Source organism: Hemitrygon akajei, chromosome 3 (assembly GCF_048418815.1).
Source record: "Hemitrygon akajei chromosome 3, sHemAka1.3, whole genome shotgun sequence".
Taxonomy (NCBI): domain Eukaryota; kingdom Metazoa; phylum Chordata; class Chondrichthyes; order Myliobatiformes; family Dasyatidae; genus Hemitrygon; species Hemitrygon akajei.
Window position 1 is genome coordinate 62,102,394 of NC_133126.1, and position 18,790 is coordinate 62,121,183.

At 38.7% G+C, this 18,790-nt stretch overlaps 1 long non-coding RNA gene across 2 annotated transcripts in view; it reads right to left on the reverse strand.

Moving 5' to 3' along the window:
* Positions 1-839: 839 nt before the first annotated feature.
* Positions 840-18,790, reverse strand: part of LOC140725050 (uncharacterized) — a 29,911-nt gene continuing 11,960 nt past the window's right edge. Inside the window, exons 1-3 of one of the 2 annotated variants that reach the window (XR_012098247.1) lie at positions 16,557-16,601; positions 13,827-13,916; positions 840-1,117 (exon numbers count right to left, since the gene is read on the reverse strand). This is a non-coding gene — a long non-coding RNA (uncharacterized lncRNA). Of the gene's footprint in view, positions 1,118-13,826; positions 13,917-16,556; positions 16,602-18,790 lie in introns of those variants that run through there. The other variant, XR_012098248.1, reaches the window with a different exon arrangement.

An 18,790-nucleotide genomic window follows, 5' to 3' on the forward strand; every position in this document is an offset into this window, starting at 1 on the left:
TAATTGATCTGAATGAACAGTATGCAAGACAAGCTTCTTACTGTATCTCAGTATATGTGACAATAATAAACCAATTCCAATTCCATTTCCAATATTGTGAACCAGCACACCCTGGTAAGGAGCAGGGAATGACTGAAAGCAGCTGCTGGAAACTCACACTTATCTGTGCATGTATTTTCTTCAGATATTGTTGTCTGATACCCTCCATTATAACTGTGAGCATGGCCAACTACTCTATTATTTCTCATTTTTCCTACTTGCTTGATAGATTGTCTTCCAAATGACTGAATTTCACCCTCTTCCAGCTGAGTATCTTCAACAATAATTGTACTTTTCATTACCACTCTAATGGTCCCACTGCATTTCTCAGAATTAGTTCTAACATGTTTCTTCAGTACACATTGCAATGGTATTTTCCAACTGAGTAAGTCACCCTGCACACACAACATCCTTGTCCATATGACTCCTGAGTCCATCTCCTATCCTTCTGCCTAATGTGTTCAACCCCTTTGCTTCAACAGACCAGTGTTCTGCTTTTATGCTGTTAGTGTCTATTTAGGAACAACAGTTGATCTTCAGCAGATCGTTTATGGACCAGAATTGACCCCAATACCTTCTGATGTCCCCTCACTCTATAACCATTGTACTGTAGCTAGATGTTAGTATATTCACTGAGATGTGCATCAAAGCTAATCCAAATATTAGCAACTTGAGCCCCTACTTTTTAGTATCTTTGCTAACTCCTGAAACTCCAGTAGGAAAACAATTTAGATATAGCTATGCACAGTTAAAAGTAAACAAATCATATGCAGTGTAATTACCTTGATTCATCTGCAAAGCACTTTATTGGGATTATGCCAGTCCAAACTATTTTAAAACCATGACTTAAAATTATGACATACTTGTTTACTAATGGTTCAAAAATATAAGATACAGCAAATCATTTGCGAATTGCCCACACTGACTTGGCAGTTAAGTATGTACAACAATGAAAATGGCTTTGTTTTAATTCAGGAAGAAATGCCGCCACCTTGTCTTGTCTTATGGCCACCTAATCTGCATCTTGGCAGGATGAGCTCGAGATGTGTTCACAATTTCTCCCCACTGCAATCAGAACCTATTCCATAAGAAAAGGCACATAAATGAATCATAATACCCTTTGGGATGATTTACACATTCACAAATCAGACAAGGTTGTTGGTCAGAATTGGAAATATATGTATTTTTTATAGCTGATTATAGAGTAAGTGATACTCAGGTGTGCATGGAGAATCAGAACAAACTGATCATGAGATGTGACTTTTTAAATGCTGGTACATTCATTTTTGTTTAAACCATATGATTTCAAATGTAAATCTGTCTCTGTGGGCCTCATCCACTGATCATAAATTATACAGTATACTCAGGAAAGAAAACTACATATCATGTTTTGGTGACGTCCCAAGGTGGTACTACTGCCAAAAGCTATTGAGATTCCTAAAAAGTTACTGAAAACTCATGTTTTTAACCCCTCCAAAGAAGTGTATACTGACAGATATAGGAAACTCTATTTGGACGTAATCTCAAAGGAAGAACTAATCTTGGTATGCCTCACAATAAGAAAGCGATTATGAAAACCTCAAAGGCTATTGGGAATTTTGGATTCCAACTAAATTGCTGAAAGATTTTGAACTGGACAAAATCAGGCTGATTTCAATACAAATTAAATACTTTTAGATGATTGCCCTTTTTATTAAAGATGTGGGAAAATATTTGCGGGCTGAGATAGCATCAATCACAATATTTCTTGCATTAGTACAGAGCAAGGTTCAGTAATTTCAGAGGTCCCACACATCGGATGAAACCAACCTGTGCTATGAAACATTAAGAGAAATCCCACCTTGTGGAAAAGCTCACAAATTGTTCTACATCTCATCACTCATCTAACAACAATCTTTCAATCAGCATGCATATTATTCATCTTTCCAATTATACGCTTCCTATTCCTCCAGCATTCAGATACATTCTTTGGGGTTTGAAATAACTAACCAGAATGATTGTGGACCTTTTAGAATGGTTGAAGATCTTCTGGTTACTGCAGAATATAGTGAATATCAGGATAACTGAAGACATCAAAGTATTCAATTCTGTTGCCTATATTTTAACAAAGTGTCTTCCTGTCTGGATTTTTGGAAGTCTATCTCCACAGGAAATAAGTGCTATTGCTGAATAAAATTTCCGCATATATCAGCAGTACTTTTAGATTCAAGGTTAGTTGATTTTTATTGCATCTTTTGTAAATGAGTATCAATTTCACAAAGTAAGCTGATGCATACTTTCAATCTAAGTCAACACACTAATAGAACACAGGAAAGAGGAACAATACACCACAATGCAAGACTCCTGGCCCACAATACCTGTACTGACCATAATGCCAATTTAAATTAGTCACAACTGCCTGCACATAGTCTTGAGCCCTCCATTCCCTGCCTGTTCCTGTGCCTGTCTCAATACCTCTTAAATGTTACAATCACATCTGATTCCATTACCCCCTTTTGGCAGTGTGATCCAGATATCTACCATTCTCTATCTAACAAAAACTTTCCCCTTGGGTCCCCTTTAATACTCCTTTTTTCCTCACCTTAAATGTTCTGTATGCCCTCTTGTGTTTGATGCCCCCACCATGGGAATAAAGACTCTGGTCATCTACCCTATCTATGCTTCAAATAATATTATATGTTTCCATCAGGTTGTCCTTCAGCCTCCTGCGGTTTAGAAAAAACCAATCAAAGTTTGTCTAAACTCTCATTATAGTTCATGTTCTAATTCAGGCAACAGTCTTGTGAAGCTCCAAAACCTCCATGTTCTTCCTGTTATGTGGAGACTAGAAAATACTCCAAAATTGGACTAACCAAAGTTTCATACAGCTTCAAATGTTCCAGAAGGATGTCCACAATAAAATATGCAACTCAATTAAGTTTATTTATTCAAAAAATACTGAGATAGAAGCTTGTTTCTGGTAACTAGAAACAAGTAGCAGGAGAGCACCAAATGGTTGTTATTTCAAAGGCAGAAATAATGTGCTGTGTCGCAAATCTGAAAGAAAATCAGAAAACACTGGAAATACCCTTGAAGGGAGGAAGTTAACAATTCAAGTCATGTTTATCTTGGTGAGAACTCACTTCTATAGCATTTGCAAGGAATTGACAAGGTTGAAGTTCATTAATGATAATATCTAGTTTACTTTCCAGAGAAGAGCGCCAATAGATAAATTTCATATACTTCTTGGATCATGGAATTTACTAATTGAAGAAGGGATGACAGCTAAAAGGCTTCAAAAATTGTCTTCACTCAATAATTCAGTTTGCTATCTGGCATAGTTGATAGAATTAGCTATAGAAGGGACCTGCAATAATCCAGCACCTTTGAGTCTATGGTAGTGCTGAACCAGCAGGTTTACCCTCTATTGGATGCTACTCCTATCAATACACAACACACTTTTACTTCATTTATTTTATTTGTTATACAATGATGGAATACATTTTCTAGTGAACCTAGCGAGTTTGATGTGAGTGGGAAATATATAGACAGTCCTCAGCTCTGACCACACAGCTTGATCACAACCCTGGGCCTTGCGACACATCTCCATTTAATGAGTGAGTTAGTTGCCAAACCACCAGAATTCCTAAACAATCAGATGCCAGATTATTCAAAGTTGAAAGTTCAAAGGATATTTATTATCACTGTAGCTTAGGAGGAATGATGGTGCCTAACGGCGACTCCTTTGCTTGCATCTTCGGAAACAGCTCTATTTCTACTTTTAATATCTTTATTTTTTTCCTTTCAGGGTTCTTTTGAAGACTCTGACCTGGAGTTACACGCAGGCTTCGGTTCTTTGCAGGAATGACTGGCCACCATTTGACATGCCAAGGGTTTGGCCCGAGAACCTCGATCGTGTTCAGATGCCTAAGATCTCAGGGCTCTGGAGACGGGCGGATCGAGGGTCAGTGTCATGGCAGGAGACTCGTGTGTCATCGGGGGGGAGGGGGCGGACAAGCTTTTGCTGCAGGCCCAAAGACCCGAGGTCTTTGCGATCTTTGGATACGGAGCTCGAAAAAAGCAATGAAACAGTCTTTTAAGCTTGTAAACCAGCAGGTTGTTGTTACATCTCCCATTCGCTATGAAAATGCAGGACACCTCCCTCTCCCTTGCCAGGGAGAGAGAGAACCTGTGGGTTGTCGAATTCAGATGAAATGTGAAGCTTTTGAGGTAACTTTGGTCTATGTCTTTGCTATTGCTTAGCACATGCTTGGGCTCAGTGATTGTACTGATGCACGTTTATATTTGGTGGTGGGGGCAGGGCAGATCGTTGCTCACTGTCGCTTACACGCAGGAGGGGCAAGCTGGGGGGGACTTAGGAGTTCTCACGTTTCACTGTCGTTCATTCTTTAGAGCACTCCTCTGTTTTCGTGGATGCTTTGCGAAGAAAAAGCATTTCAGGATGTATATTGTATATATTTCTCTGACATTAAACTTGACCTTTGAACCTTTGTATGTATACTATGTACAACCTTGAGATTCGACCCCTTACAGGCAGCCACAAAAAGAAAGAAACCCAATGGAGCCCATTAGGAAAGAAGACCGTCAAGCACTCAATATGCAAAAAAAAGAACGAATTATGCAAACAATAAAAAGTAAGCAAGTAACATTCAGAACTAAAGTTCACAAAAGTGAACTTGCGCCCACGAAGCCAGTTCATTACTGCAGCCAGTCCAGGAGCCTGTTTGATGTAGGCTACCACCTCAGTTCAGAGCAGAGGCAAGTAAACCTTGCTGAACAGTGAGCTGAACACTGGCCTGCCTCTCACCTCTGACCTTTTCAATCCGACCCAGCACTTAAGCTGGCCAATCATCGGCTCGTTCCTCGCTCTCGATTTAGCCCGTACCTGCTATGCCACAGCCTTTGAGACTTCAGTTCACACTGCAAAAATGCCAAGCCATACCAGCAGTTCAAAAGCTCAGCTCTGAGAGGGAAGTTACAGGCTACTGATTGCAGTGATCGTTCTCCAGAAAAAAATGTGCTTACTAAAGTAGTTTGTCGATTCATTTGCTGCCAGTAACTCGGCAACATCTTAAACCTGAGTTTTATTGTATTCTTACATTAATTTTCAATTTAAAATTCATTCAGAATTAACACTAGATATAGAATTCACCAGGATTTATAGGTCTCAAATATATATTCTGTTCATAACTGATTTCTAAAGTTTACCTTTGATGATGATCATCAACGTGAATTCTAAAGACACAAAGAATAAACTAAATTACATTTAGATTCTTAATGTCCCTGTAGAACTATAAAGGTTTTAAACTATGTACAACAACTCTGACAATGTTTTGAGCACTCCCACTTTATGTTCCATGGATACATGACAGTCCACTTCTTATTGTTTTTTTCTAACAACTAAATGGTTGCATTTACAGTGACTACACAAAGTATTCAACCCCTGGAAGTGTTCATGTCTTACTGTTTTACAGCATTGAATCACAGTGGATTTAATTCGGCTTTTTTGACTCTGATCAACAGAAAAAGACTCATTTGTGTCAAAGTGAAAACAGATCTCTACAAAGTGATCTAAATTAATAACAAATATAAAACACAAAATAATTGATTATATAAGTATTCACCCCTCTAATATGACATAAAAATCATCACTGGTGCAGCCAATTGGTTTTAGAAGTCAAATAATTAGTTAAATGGAGATCACCTGTGTGCAGTCAAGGTGTTTCAATTAATTGTAGTAAAAATACACCTGTATCTGGAAAGTCCAAACTATTGGTGAGTCAGTATCCTGGCAAAAACTACAGCATGAAGACAAAAGAACACTCCAAACAACTCTGCGAAAAGGTTATTGAAAAGCTTAAGTCAGGAGATGGATACAGAAAATTTTCTAAGTTGCTGAATATCCCTTGGAGTACAGTTAAGTCCAAAAATGGATGCTGTGATGTGTTAATGTGGTAGTATAGTGGGTAGTGCTTGTCGCTCCCACTTTCAGCTTCCACCACTGGCTAACAGTCTCACGAAAAGGAGGTTCAAATGCGTGAGTCTCTCCCTACCAGTACGTAGCCTCTCCAACAGCAAGCCTCATGTAGTGCCTCCTCACCGGCGACACACCGAAACTGAACGGTATTCAGACACAGGCTGAACTACAGAGGATGGGGAGGAGGTGTGGCCCCTGCACACGTAGCACACAGGCCCACTGGTGCGTGGACATGCCCTGGTGCTCATGAACCAGATCCCCAGCTATGGGTAAATAGCCTCACTACCTTGTGAGCAGCCTCAGGAAGGCTACAGAAGTAAACCCAGACAGCAAATCTGGAGTGGAGCCCCCGAGGTGTCTGGATGTCATTGAACATCCTTCCAGCAGCTCCTGCAACCAATCTGGTGCCAAATGTATTGCTACATAGTTTTCCTTTGGTGAGGCCGAGAGGGGAATCTTGACAACTGGACATCTCAGGATCTCCATACCTTACGCCCAGGCTCATCATCACCCATTGTTCTTTGAGACAGAGGGAAATCATCAAGAAATGGAAAGAATATGGCATCTGCCTAGAGCCATCCTCAAAAACTGAGAGACCGTGCAAGAAGGGGACTAGTGAGGGAGGCCACCAAGAGACCTATGACAAGTTTGGAGGAGTTATAAGCTTCAGTGGTTGAGATGGGAGAGACCGCACATACAACAACTGTTGCCCGGGTGCTTCACCAGTCACAGCTTTATGGGAGAGTGGCAAAGAGAAAGCCACTGTTGAAAAAACTCACATGAAATCTTGGCTAGAGTTTGCCAGAAGGCATGTGGGAGACTCTGAAGTCAACCTGAAGAGGTTTTATGGTCTGATGAAACCAAAATTGAGCTTCCTGTCCATCAGACTAAACGCTATGTTTGGTGTAAGCCAAACTTGGCACATCATCAAAAACACACCATCCCTTCAATGAAGTGTGGTGGTGGCTGCATCAGGCTGTGGGGATGCTGTGATGAACTACATATACCTGTCTGGACACGCCCCCCTGCTGACTGCTCCTGTGGCTCCTCCCACAGACCCCGGTATAAAGGCGATTGGGGCCTGAGCCCTGCCCTCAGTCTCCAGGATGTAGCATGGTGGTCAATCGCTGCTTGTTCTTTCTTCCAGTCAATAAAAGCCTATATCTCGCCTCACATCTCAGAGAGTTATTGATGGTGCATCAGATGCTTCACTGCAGCAGGCCCTGGAAGGCTTGTGAAGGTAGAGGGTAAAATTAATGCAGCAAAATACAGGGAAATCCTGTAAGGAAAACCTGATGCAGTCTGCATTAAAACAGTGACTTGGGAGAATATTTGTATTCTAGCAAGACAATGACCCCAACCATAAAGCCAAAGCTACACAGGAATGGCTTAAAAACAATAAAGTTAATGTCCTGGAATGGCGAGGTCAGAATCCAGACCTCAATCCAGTTGAGAATTTGTGGAAGAATGGGGAAAAATTGCAGTCTCCAGATATGCAAAGCTGATAGTGACCGATCCATACAGACTCAAGGCTGTAATTCCTGCCAAAGGCAGATCTACTTAGCACTGACTTGAAGAGGGTGAGTAATTATGCAATCAATTATTTTGTGTTTAATAATTATAATAAAATAAGACAAATTTGTGGAAATTTGTTTTCACTTTGACACGAAAGTGTCTTTTCTGTTCATCAGTGTCAAAAAAAAAGCCAAATTAAGTTCAATGTTGTAAAACAATAAAACATGAAGACTTCCAAGGGGTGGTGAATACTTCTTGTAGGGACTGTAGTTATTAGTCTGTATTAACTGAAGCAGGTGCACAGTTGATTATTTATCTTCTCTAATTAAATATAATACTTCCCAATCATGAAAGCAATGGAACTTCAGTTGAAAATTACATTCATATAAATGTTTGTAAACTGCTTAATATTTTACAGCTGTCCTTCCTCTAATCTTCCGGGAATCATAAGATCAAACATGATGTATTAGTACTAAACAAAAATGTTCAGTTGTTTTGCAAAACAAGTTTGTAGCAGATTCAACACCTAAATTTGTGTTCTGTATTTACCGTCATCAAATTCCAACTTTATTCATTGACTATCCAACTTAACACTGAAAGGAACCTAATTAAGAAAATACTGCACCAGCACAGTCTCAATGGAAATGGGAAGGAGTGGTTCATGAATAAAATTAGGCTCATGTCTATCCCGTACCCAGCATATTGATGCAATTACAAAGAAGGCATAACAGCAGCTATATTTCATTAGGGGTTTGAGGAGAATTGGTATGTCACCAAAGCCAATTGCAAATTTCTACAGATGTACCATGGAGAGTTTTCGAACTGGCTGCATCACCATCTGGTATGGAGGAGCAATTGCACAAGATCAGAAAAGGCTGCAGAAAGTTGTAAAGTCAGCCAGCTCCATCACGAGCCTCTCCAGCATCCAGGGTGCCTTCAAAAAGCGATGCCTCAAAAGGGTGGCAGCCACTATTAAGGACCCCCATAACCCAGGACATGTCCTCTTCTCATTGCTACCATCAAGGAGGAGGTACAGGTGTCTGAAGCTGCACACTCAACATTTCAGGAAGAGGTTCCTCAGATTTCTGAATGGACAGCGAACCCATTAACACTTCCTCGGTATATTTCCCTCTATTTTTGCACTAATTTATTTTATTTTATATACTGTACTTACTGTAATTTATAGTTTTTATTACTATTTATTGCAATGTTTTGCAGCAGCAAAACAATAAATTTCACAATATGTGCCACTAATATTACACCTGATTCAGATTCAGTGATAGATAAAAACAAATGTTTTATATCAACCTCAGGCTTAAATTCACCCATACCTGGAGCAAAATTTGCCTCGCATGCCATGCAATCTTTACCTGATATTATGTCTTCATTGCATAAGGGTTTCAGTTCTTACTACTGTTTGACATTACCTTCATTTATAAATGTCTTCAAATTCCACAGAATTTACAATTATGTCCATTGGCTTTGCAGCAGTGTTTTTTTAAAAAATAATAACACTGGTTCAGTTTATTTTCAGCTACAAAGCAATTCTCAGCCTATCCTGTGGTACTTTGTTCTCATCTCCATTTTACAGACAATTGGTTCACAAAAGTGTGAGAATTTATTGAAAAACTATTCTCTATTCCTAACTTATACTTGGTTACCCAAGTTCTGCATTTTTGGACTTGTACATTATAGGAGCAGCCATTAAGAATAACTCTACACTAGATTCTCATCTTGTTATAGATGTGTTCTGAAATATTTCTCCATATATTTGTTACAGCATAATAGTTACCTTATTTCCATGTTTAGTTTAAATGCACATTTTACATCTTTGATCCAGATGGGAAAGAGACATCTGCAATGCCTCTCTGCTTCCATAGAATATATAGGAAAATCAATCCTTCATTTATCTATATCATCTTTGGCACAGTTTTTCTTCACATTTCTCTGTGGAATTAATGTAATGAACACTGAATTTTCGCTTTTTCTTCTGCTCATTCCCCACAGAGATCCTTCTTCCCTTCCTGACTATAATCTTACATTACTCACTGGCTTCCAGCCATACTTATTCAAGTGGAACAATTCATGCAGTTTTCTTGAAAACATATCAGTCTGGATAGCTATTTTTAACCACATGTCCAACATAATTAGTTAGCGTGTTCATGTAGCTCACTGGAATACTTTGCAGAAACCTCTATCCCAAGTGCTATGCCCAGATTCAATCAGTGTTTTTTTTCTGGGTTACTAGATTGATATCCATATTGTCTTCAAGCAGCTTCTATTTACATCAAGGTATCTGCCAACTCATATACCTCAGGTGGTAATCTCAGTTCCACCATGAAATGATGATTTTTTTTTTTACCATACTTTTGTTTCCTCCAGCTATACAGGAATTGTTCTACAATAATCTGTACCTTCAGGGTTGGATATTTCCTTGGACTAATTGCTTATATTGTTCTGATTTGAATTTGTGTGATTAGATTTTTAACGAATGGGCATGTTGAAAGTTCAAAAATACTCATCTTCTTGAAACTCATTATTTGTTCATTTGCCACAAAATAAATACGCAACTTTTACAATGTATTAATTCAGCCACAGCAAATAAAACACTCTGTAATCTCCTCAACAAATGACATGACAAATAATTCAAGAAATAATGATGCTTACTACAGAAGAAGACAAACTTTGCAAAATGTATTGTTGGTAATCATCATCAGCAAAACATTTTGTCTATTAAACGTTACATGGAAACTATAAACCAGTCAGCCTAACATTTATTCCCATGAAATTCCAAAAGCCCATAATTAGTGTTGGTGATCATACAACTTGAAAATTTCCGCTTGAACAGAGAGAAGCATGAAGGATTTTTAAAATCTTCATTATCTACAGCCACATCATTCCCTGTGGGTAACCATTTCCATGCTTTATCTGCATATCACATTAGGACTAGGATTAGAGGAAATGCGAATTAAGCACACTTCACCTCATGTCAACTTGTTTCTAGCAGCCAATCCTTCCTTCTCAGCTTCTCAATAAGGAGAAGAGGAGCGATGATATTCTATCCCCCTGAGGTACTTAGCTGTACAACTTCTGGGTGGATTGGCCCCAATTACCCTCTTTCAACATTTATCTTCCTTTTCCCAAGTTACCCACTGCAGGGAAGGAGGATGGAAGCTCAGAATGCATGTACATTACCTCTTTAAGTTGAGACAAAATGAATATGGTGTGCCATCATAGAATACCAGGGGAAAGTGTTAGATGCCCAGTGTCTGATCTAACTATATCTTTTCAACATTCTGTCTCCGGTAGGCAGGCAATGCTGAATACTAAAACTCTAATAGCTCAGAAGTAAATAATATGTGGCATAAAAAAGTTAAGTACAAGTATTGAAATGGACAATTAAAGTAGAGGAAGGTGTTTTAGCATTGCTTAATTCAAGAGATTGTTCTAGAAATACAACTTTGAAAACGCAGAGAGTGACTGGTGGTTTGTGAGGTAAAATCCATCCAGTAACCTATCTGACCTGCACTGGTGAGAATGGAAAAGTTCTTGCAGCCTGATTCTGCAATCCTGGGTGGAGATATTCATTGATTAATGCCATTGTTACTGTTTTCCAGACAGCATGAATGAAAATTTAAGGCAATGAATTGTTTCATCCTATTTTCAGTGATCACTGGATAGGCTTTGAAATCTGAATGAATGAGATTATACAGTATTTTCTTCCACTTTCACTTGGAACTATACCTTCTGAACACAGATGCTGTTTGATAATTTGGTAATCATAATTCTGCATATTCTAAGACATTCAGAGAAGTTGTTTGAGAGCGTAGTGAACGAGGAATGCACTCTTCCACCCTTAGTTGTTCATTTCTACGCCTTTCACTAAGATGCTTTTGAAAAGGTCATGCAGAGTATATGATTGTCATTGATTAATATGTAAATAAACAGACCCAGGAACTGTGTGCATCTGCCTATAGAGGACACCAATAAATTGAACATATTTTTAAAAAGTAATTCCAAAAACTCTACTAAAGTCAAGCAGGTTAAACTTCTGAGAATGTTAGGACTTTTAAAGCTATGATCAATTCCAAAATATGACCAGCTTCATTGTTATAATATCTAAGCTAGAAAAATTCACAACTATTTCTGGCAGATGTTAGTTAATTGGCTCAAATATGACTCTCATTAAATAAAATTACAATCAGAATGAAATTATCAGAAAATAAATAGCAGATAAGTTCAGATTTAAGCAAAAAAATTTGTAAGTTAGCAGCCAGAACAAAACTCAGCAATGAAATAATGAGCAGAAAGTGAAATCAAATAAAATCACTCCAAATATTGTTTGTTCAATAAGCTAAGGAACCAATATTATTAAAAAGTTTTCAATATCATAAACACTTAAAATACTTAATTCACAAAAGCATTCTGTTACTCATCAACTTTTGAGAAAAAGCTGTCTACTTTAATGTCAATGACTTCCATGGACACATTTCCTCTGCCCACTTGTTGTAATGAATATTCTGTTGATAATAACATAATAATAGTTACAGGACTAAGCCATCCCAGCCTGTCAAGCTGGGTCTGCCATTTTCCAGAATCTATCTATTTTTTAAGTTACTTGCCAGTTTTCTCTCTTATTTTGCCTCACCTTTTTTTTAAATCAATTTTTTTTGCTGTTTGCTTTGTTCTATGATGCTTCCAATCATCAGGTTTACTGAACTTTATGACAGCTAAAAGCCTCTTCTTTTGATAGAACACTGCCTTTAATTTTCTCCTGTGGAGAAACTGGTGACAAGCAGATACATAAATGAACTAAAACGTTCTTCCATATACTAAAGAGACTGCTGACTTCAAATTTGGCATGCCCCTGTCAACGTTTGCCAATTTTTATTGTTGCTCCAGAGGAAGTATCTTATCTGAATGCATAATGGCTTGAGATGTGACCCTAAGAAACTGCAAAGAGTTGTAGACACACCACAGCTTATCACAGAAACCAACATCCCTTCTTGGACTCTGTCTACACTTCTCACTGCCTCAGTAAAGAAGGCAGCATAATCAAAGAGCCTACCCATCCCTAAAAACATGCTCTTTTATCCCCTCTTCCATCGGGCAAAAGATCCAATGGACACAGCACCTGGTCCAAGAACAACTTCTGCCCTACTGGTATAAGATTAGTCAATGGTTCCCTAGTACTATAAGATGGGCTCTTGACCTCACAATCTACCTTGTTAGGAGCTTGCACTTTACTGTTTACTGCATGTTCTCTGTAGCTGTTCACTTTATTCTGTTTTTATTTAACTTGTTCAACCCCAATGACCTGATCTGTATGAACAGTGCGCAAGTCAAGACTTTCACTGTCTCTCAGTACATGTGACAATAATAAACCATTTCCAATTCCAATTCAAATTGAGACCTTTACAGGAGAAAATATAAATTAAGCAAATAGAGGTTTGTCAGCAAGATTAGAATGCGTTGATATTGGGGCTAATGTGCTAGGGAGGATTGAGAACTGGATAGGAGACTAAAAGCAAACATTGGAATAAGATAGTTTTGGAGAGAAGGGGTTGTCCGGTTGTGAATATTGAGGTGCAGTGCAAATCAGCTGTTCACTATCTATAACCAAAGAGGACAAAATGTAATATTCCAAAGCTGGCTGATGATTTCAGCAGATAAGCTTGCTTAATCATTTTGTGTAAGTGTCTGAAGTATCCTGCAGTGTTGCTACTGGTGATCTACTTTGCATGCACAGTGTGCACAACCTCTAATGTGCTACTTAAGCTTGTGGCATATTTAAACAAAATCGCATTCTGAAGCAATAACTCATCAGGGTATTTTTGCCTGAATGCATGTGGTAACAGGTTGATATTCATAAAGCTTTCCTTGGACATTTTCTTTGCAAGGTTCATCCTCTCACTCTCAGATTTGGAGCAAGTCTAACCAGTGTAACAATTATTAGGATTGTCCAGTGAGAATATTTGTAAGCAAATTAATGCTTAAAGTTTTAAGCACTGATCTCACTTTTACAGGAAAATAATAATACATATAGCTAGCAATGAAAACTTTGTGTGGCATAAAACAGGAAACAATTTACTTTGAGCTTTATTGAGATATATGTAGCAGGAAATAGAGAGCAATTACATACATTAGCTGAAAATAATGGATTGCTAATAATGGAAATTGGAAATCAAAATAAATATGAAAATTCTCATACTACTCTTGAGCAATGAACGTCTCTTTCATCTTTACATTGATAAACAGGTTTGCTGTGGAGTTCAGTATATAAATAGTCTCTCACCTCTAATCAGTCCAAGATGTTGCATCATCATGGTGTTCAAGAGAGAGATGTTCACAAGCTGATGAAGTTGGAGTTCCCGTACATCTGGGGCTGGAGAGTGAAGGGGTGTGAAGCCTTAGATTCCAGCTCTCATTCCTTAAACAACCCTTTCAGCTGTACATCCCTCTTGTATAAACTTTGAGAGGTTTTTTTATAGTTTTGTTTACACAACTATAAAGATTTTTTTCAGTAACAATGAGACATCAGTGCACAGGCAACACGTAATTAGCAATAACATTGCAGATCCAAGATTGTTTAAAGTCATTTCCCGTACAGAAGTGTAAAGGAGAAGGGAATAATTATTACTTCAGATCCGTGCAGCACAAAATAACACAATTAGATAAGGAACACAATAATACTAATAAAAACACAATAAATATGAATACATAAGAGAGCATATATAAATACAGTAGATTGATTGTATGTCTATAAAGTGACACTAAGCACAGGAGTGTCTGTATATAAGGTGACTGAGAGGAAATGATATAGTAGTGGTGACTGGGTTGTGGAGGGGTGGGTTAGTGAGTGGAGGTGTTGATCAGCCTTACTGCTTGGGGAAAGTCCGAAACACAAACAGCTGATTGTGGATTTCAGGAGGACCAGAGACAGGCTTGGCCCGATCAACATCAATGGGTCTGCAGTCGAGAGGGTGAGTAGTTTCAAGTTCCTCGGTATACACATCACCGATGATCTTCCCTGGACTGTACGCACCGGCTTTGTGACAAAAAAAAAGCACAGCAGTGTCTCTTCCACCTCAGGCGGCTGAGAAGTTCAGCATGAGCCCCCAAATCCTCAGGACCTTCTACAGGAGCACCATTGAGAGCATCCTGACTGACTGTATCACCATCTGGTACGGGAACTGCACCGACTTTGATTGCTGAGCACGGCAGAGAATGGTACGGACAGCCCAGCACATCTGTGGATGTGAACTTTCCTCCACTGAGAACCTTTATAGCAGCAGGTGCATAAAGAAGGCCTGGACACCAGTCACCCCAACCACAAACTGTTTCAGCTGCTTCTGTCTGGCAAACGGTACCACAGCATTAAAGCCAGGGCCAGCAGGCTGCGGGACAGCTTCTTTCTACAAGCCATTAGACCTTTAAATTCACATGCCTGTACATTGTAATGGAGACATGACGCAAAGAGCTTTACTCCCTCACGTTGTGGGATGGATGTAAGATTCAAATATATTCTATTCTATTCTAACTGTTTTTGAGTCTGGTGGCCCTAGTGTGGGACTCCATAGCCCTCTCGCTAATGGGAGTGGGATAAACAGTCCACGCCTAGGGTGGGTGGGATCCTTCATGATGTTACTGGCCTTTTTGCTGGCTCCCTTTTGTATATTTGTATTTGATGTCAGGTAGGCTGGTGCCAGTGATGCATGAGGGCAGTTTTGACTACCTGTTGTAGAATCTTTCTGTCTGCTACAGTGTAGTTTCCATACAATGCAGTGATGCAGTTTGGTACGATGTTCTCTACTGCATATCTGTGGAAGGATGTGAGTGTAGGTGTGCACAGTCCAGCTCTCTTCAGCCTCCTCAGAAAGTAAGAGGCATTGTTGAGCTTTCCTGACTGTGAAGGATGTGTTCTGGGACCATGAGAGGTTGTGTGAGATGTGTACTCCCAAGAGTTTGAAACTGCAGATTCCACTGTTGTGCTGCTGATGTAAAGAGGGACGTGAGTGTTGTGAGATCTTCTGAAGTTGAAAGCCATCTTCTTTGTCTTGCTGATGTTTGAGGGAGAGGTTGTTTACCTGGCACTGGGCCTCGAGCTCTTTCAGCTCCTCTCTGTAGGCCATTTCAGTGTTGATGGCAATGAGCTCCATTGACCACTGTCGTGTCATTGACCAACCTGACAATGTGATAACTCGGGTGTTGTCTGTGACCAGAGTGTACAGCAATGGGCTCAGCATGCAACCTAGAGGGCACTCATGTTGAGGGTGATAGAGAAGGAAGAGTGGTTGTGTATCCTGACTATCTGAGGTCTGTTGGTTAGGAAGTCCACATTCAGTTGCACAGTGGTGTGTTTAGACCAAGGGTTAGGAACACATCAGATTTTCTTCCAATGCCTATTGAAGGATTAGCTAATCTCTTAATTCTGGTCCAAGAAATTTTTGATTTTCATCCTTATTACAAGAGCTGTCCTTTTATTGTGTAACCACAAAGCTGAACCATGAAACAGATATCAATTAGTAATTCTGTTCATCAACCATTTAAATATTAGATACTGGAGCTATTTTGTGGAAGCAATGACTCAAGAACCAATCTTTGTTTAACTTACTCATCGCATTGCTTTCATATGTTCAGTAAATAACAAATTTCCAGTGAAGAACTTGTTTTTTAATCAAGCTTTCATAAGTGAAAAACACTTCCAATTTAGAAATTTAAATTTTCATCAACAGAAAATGCACACACGTGACAAAAAGGCTAAAGCCTTAACCATAAACATACGTAATAGTATGTTTTAGATGGAATGAAAATTACTTTGAAATTTATGAAAGTGGAGAACATATTCAAAAGCTGCTTTATAGAAACTTGACACTGCTTGGGGGGCTTTTCTGTTTAGTAGAAAGGATATCAGAACTAGCATATCCTGCTTTTGTTTATTATAAAATCATCAATGTGGCATTAAAATTAAACAAAGTGAAATTTGGTTTCACAAGAAAAGCTGCACATCAGAATAAATACTTACTTAGAATTAGATTACATGCTCTTCTTCATTCACTCTAATAATTACTGCTTAAATCAATAACTGGAAAAGTACAAAGGAAGATTAAATGAAGACTGATGCACAATAAATTTATAAAGGCCAAAAAAAGACTCTTTTAACTTATAATTTATTACAGCCTCCTCTGTGAAAAATATTGAAATATATAGAAGTATTTATCAACACAAACTATGAAAAAAAGATTGAAAATCCACAATATCTGGTAATACTAACTTTTCATTATGATTTGTTTTACCAATACAATACTGATCTTAGCCTCTTATCTGATATTTCACTGGAAATTTCCCTGAATTCATTTTATTACAGTTTAAATCTTAAATCACAAATTTATTTTGCGATATTTATTCTGCAATCCCCTTTTGGGGTTTCAACATTGTAACTAAATATCTTTTACTGACGAAGTACACAGATAATTTTAAATACTATCGCGAACTAAGATTTTCTAAATTCATTCAATGTGCAGTCTACCGTTTCCTCTAAGCTGCGGGTGTGCATGGCTGCTCGGTAACTGAAATGCTCCCGTGGATGTAGGCTTTGCGGCTGCGCAGCTGGAATTGGACACAGCTAAAAAACGTTTACAAAACTTGAAATATTTTCTTTGTTGTAATGCATTTCATTATATCCTTCAATTAATAAATAAAATCAAAAGTATGTGATTTTTCAATTTTTATTCTGAATATTCAAAGTATGCATATTACAAAAAAAAAATATTCCAAGTGCCGCACAGTTTTCAGGCCATGCAAAAGTTTCCAACTTAGAGCAATGGTTGGTCCACACAGCTTAAAAAATTTAGTGGGAAGGTTGGTGCAGTCCACAAAACAAAATTGTATACATCAAAGAATAGGATTGTATGACATCATCTTTAATACATTCATCTAGTTTTGTCCCAAGTGTCAGCTGATTTCCCTGACTGATTGAACATGCACAGATGTTGCTTCTCTACAGTATCACGTTAAGTACACAAGGCTAGAAATTTATTCACATTATTCCCCAAAGTGTGCAGCTGAAATCAGTTACTCTGGAATAGGCCAATTCTCCACACGTTTCTGGCTCCATTACACCCACTGTCTACTGATATTTCACCAAGTTTCATTTTCTTTAGTCCTTTCCTTCCCACACAAAAACACCTTCAAACATACGAAGTTCATCAGCTGTGGGATTTTCAAACTCAGTGGTCATAAGAAAAATAATTCTCATTTACACATAGACTGCCTTTTAAAATCATTCTTTCACTGGAAAATCTGCTTTTTAAAGGAAATGAAAATTTTGCTCTCACTGACCATTGACAAATTACTAACTTTGCTTACTCCAGTCTAATCCACTGAGGAGATTCACCAGACTACCTACTCAAAGGACAACCCAAGGGAGAACAGACAGTGATGCTGGCTTACAGGCATTAAACCAGAAACATGTGAGCACTGTACTCATGCCCCTGAGATGGTATCTGGCTGGAGTTCTAGGTCTTGGTGACCCCATACACAAAGAAACAATGATGACAGTGAGTGAACACTGTTCTTCAACAGCCTTGCAGGTCTCTCTGAGTCCCAGAAAGAGATGCCTACTCATTTGCCCACCCCACTTCTAATCATTCCTTGGCAACATTCCCTCATAGTCAGAAGAGTATTGCTTGAATAGTGTTGTGTCCTTCTGAGAGCTGACTGCCAGGATCATACCAGCTATGCCGCATTGTTCCAGGAATGAGAGTTTGCAAGATATCATTGAGAACATCCAGCTGAAACCAAGAATGTCAATTTCGGCTCAGAGTTACATAGAGAATCTTGCGACTTTTACAAACAAGATTAGAGTGACTCAAAAACATAGTTTGTATACCAAAGCAAACCAGGCATGGAGCCATTTCCAATCTGCAATGTGTACATTACCAAGGAAGGGGGAAAATAATAGGGTCATAACTAAATTCCTATAATAACTGCCAAAATGTTGAAAATAAAGTTCACTGTTGGATGAAAACAATAGAGTTATTGGTTTTGTCAAACCTCACCCAGAAGCATTCCCCCTGCCTTCATTGAATATCCATTCTGTAAAGTGCAGTTTTAGGGCCCAGAGTGGGAGCAGAGTGCTCGTGTGTCGGGTCAGCGAGATACAGAGATGTGAGGAGCGAAAACTGCTACTGCAGGTTCAGGGATGAAATCATGTGCAGCTCCCCAAGTAATCAGATTGGCACAGATCAGTGATAGAAG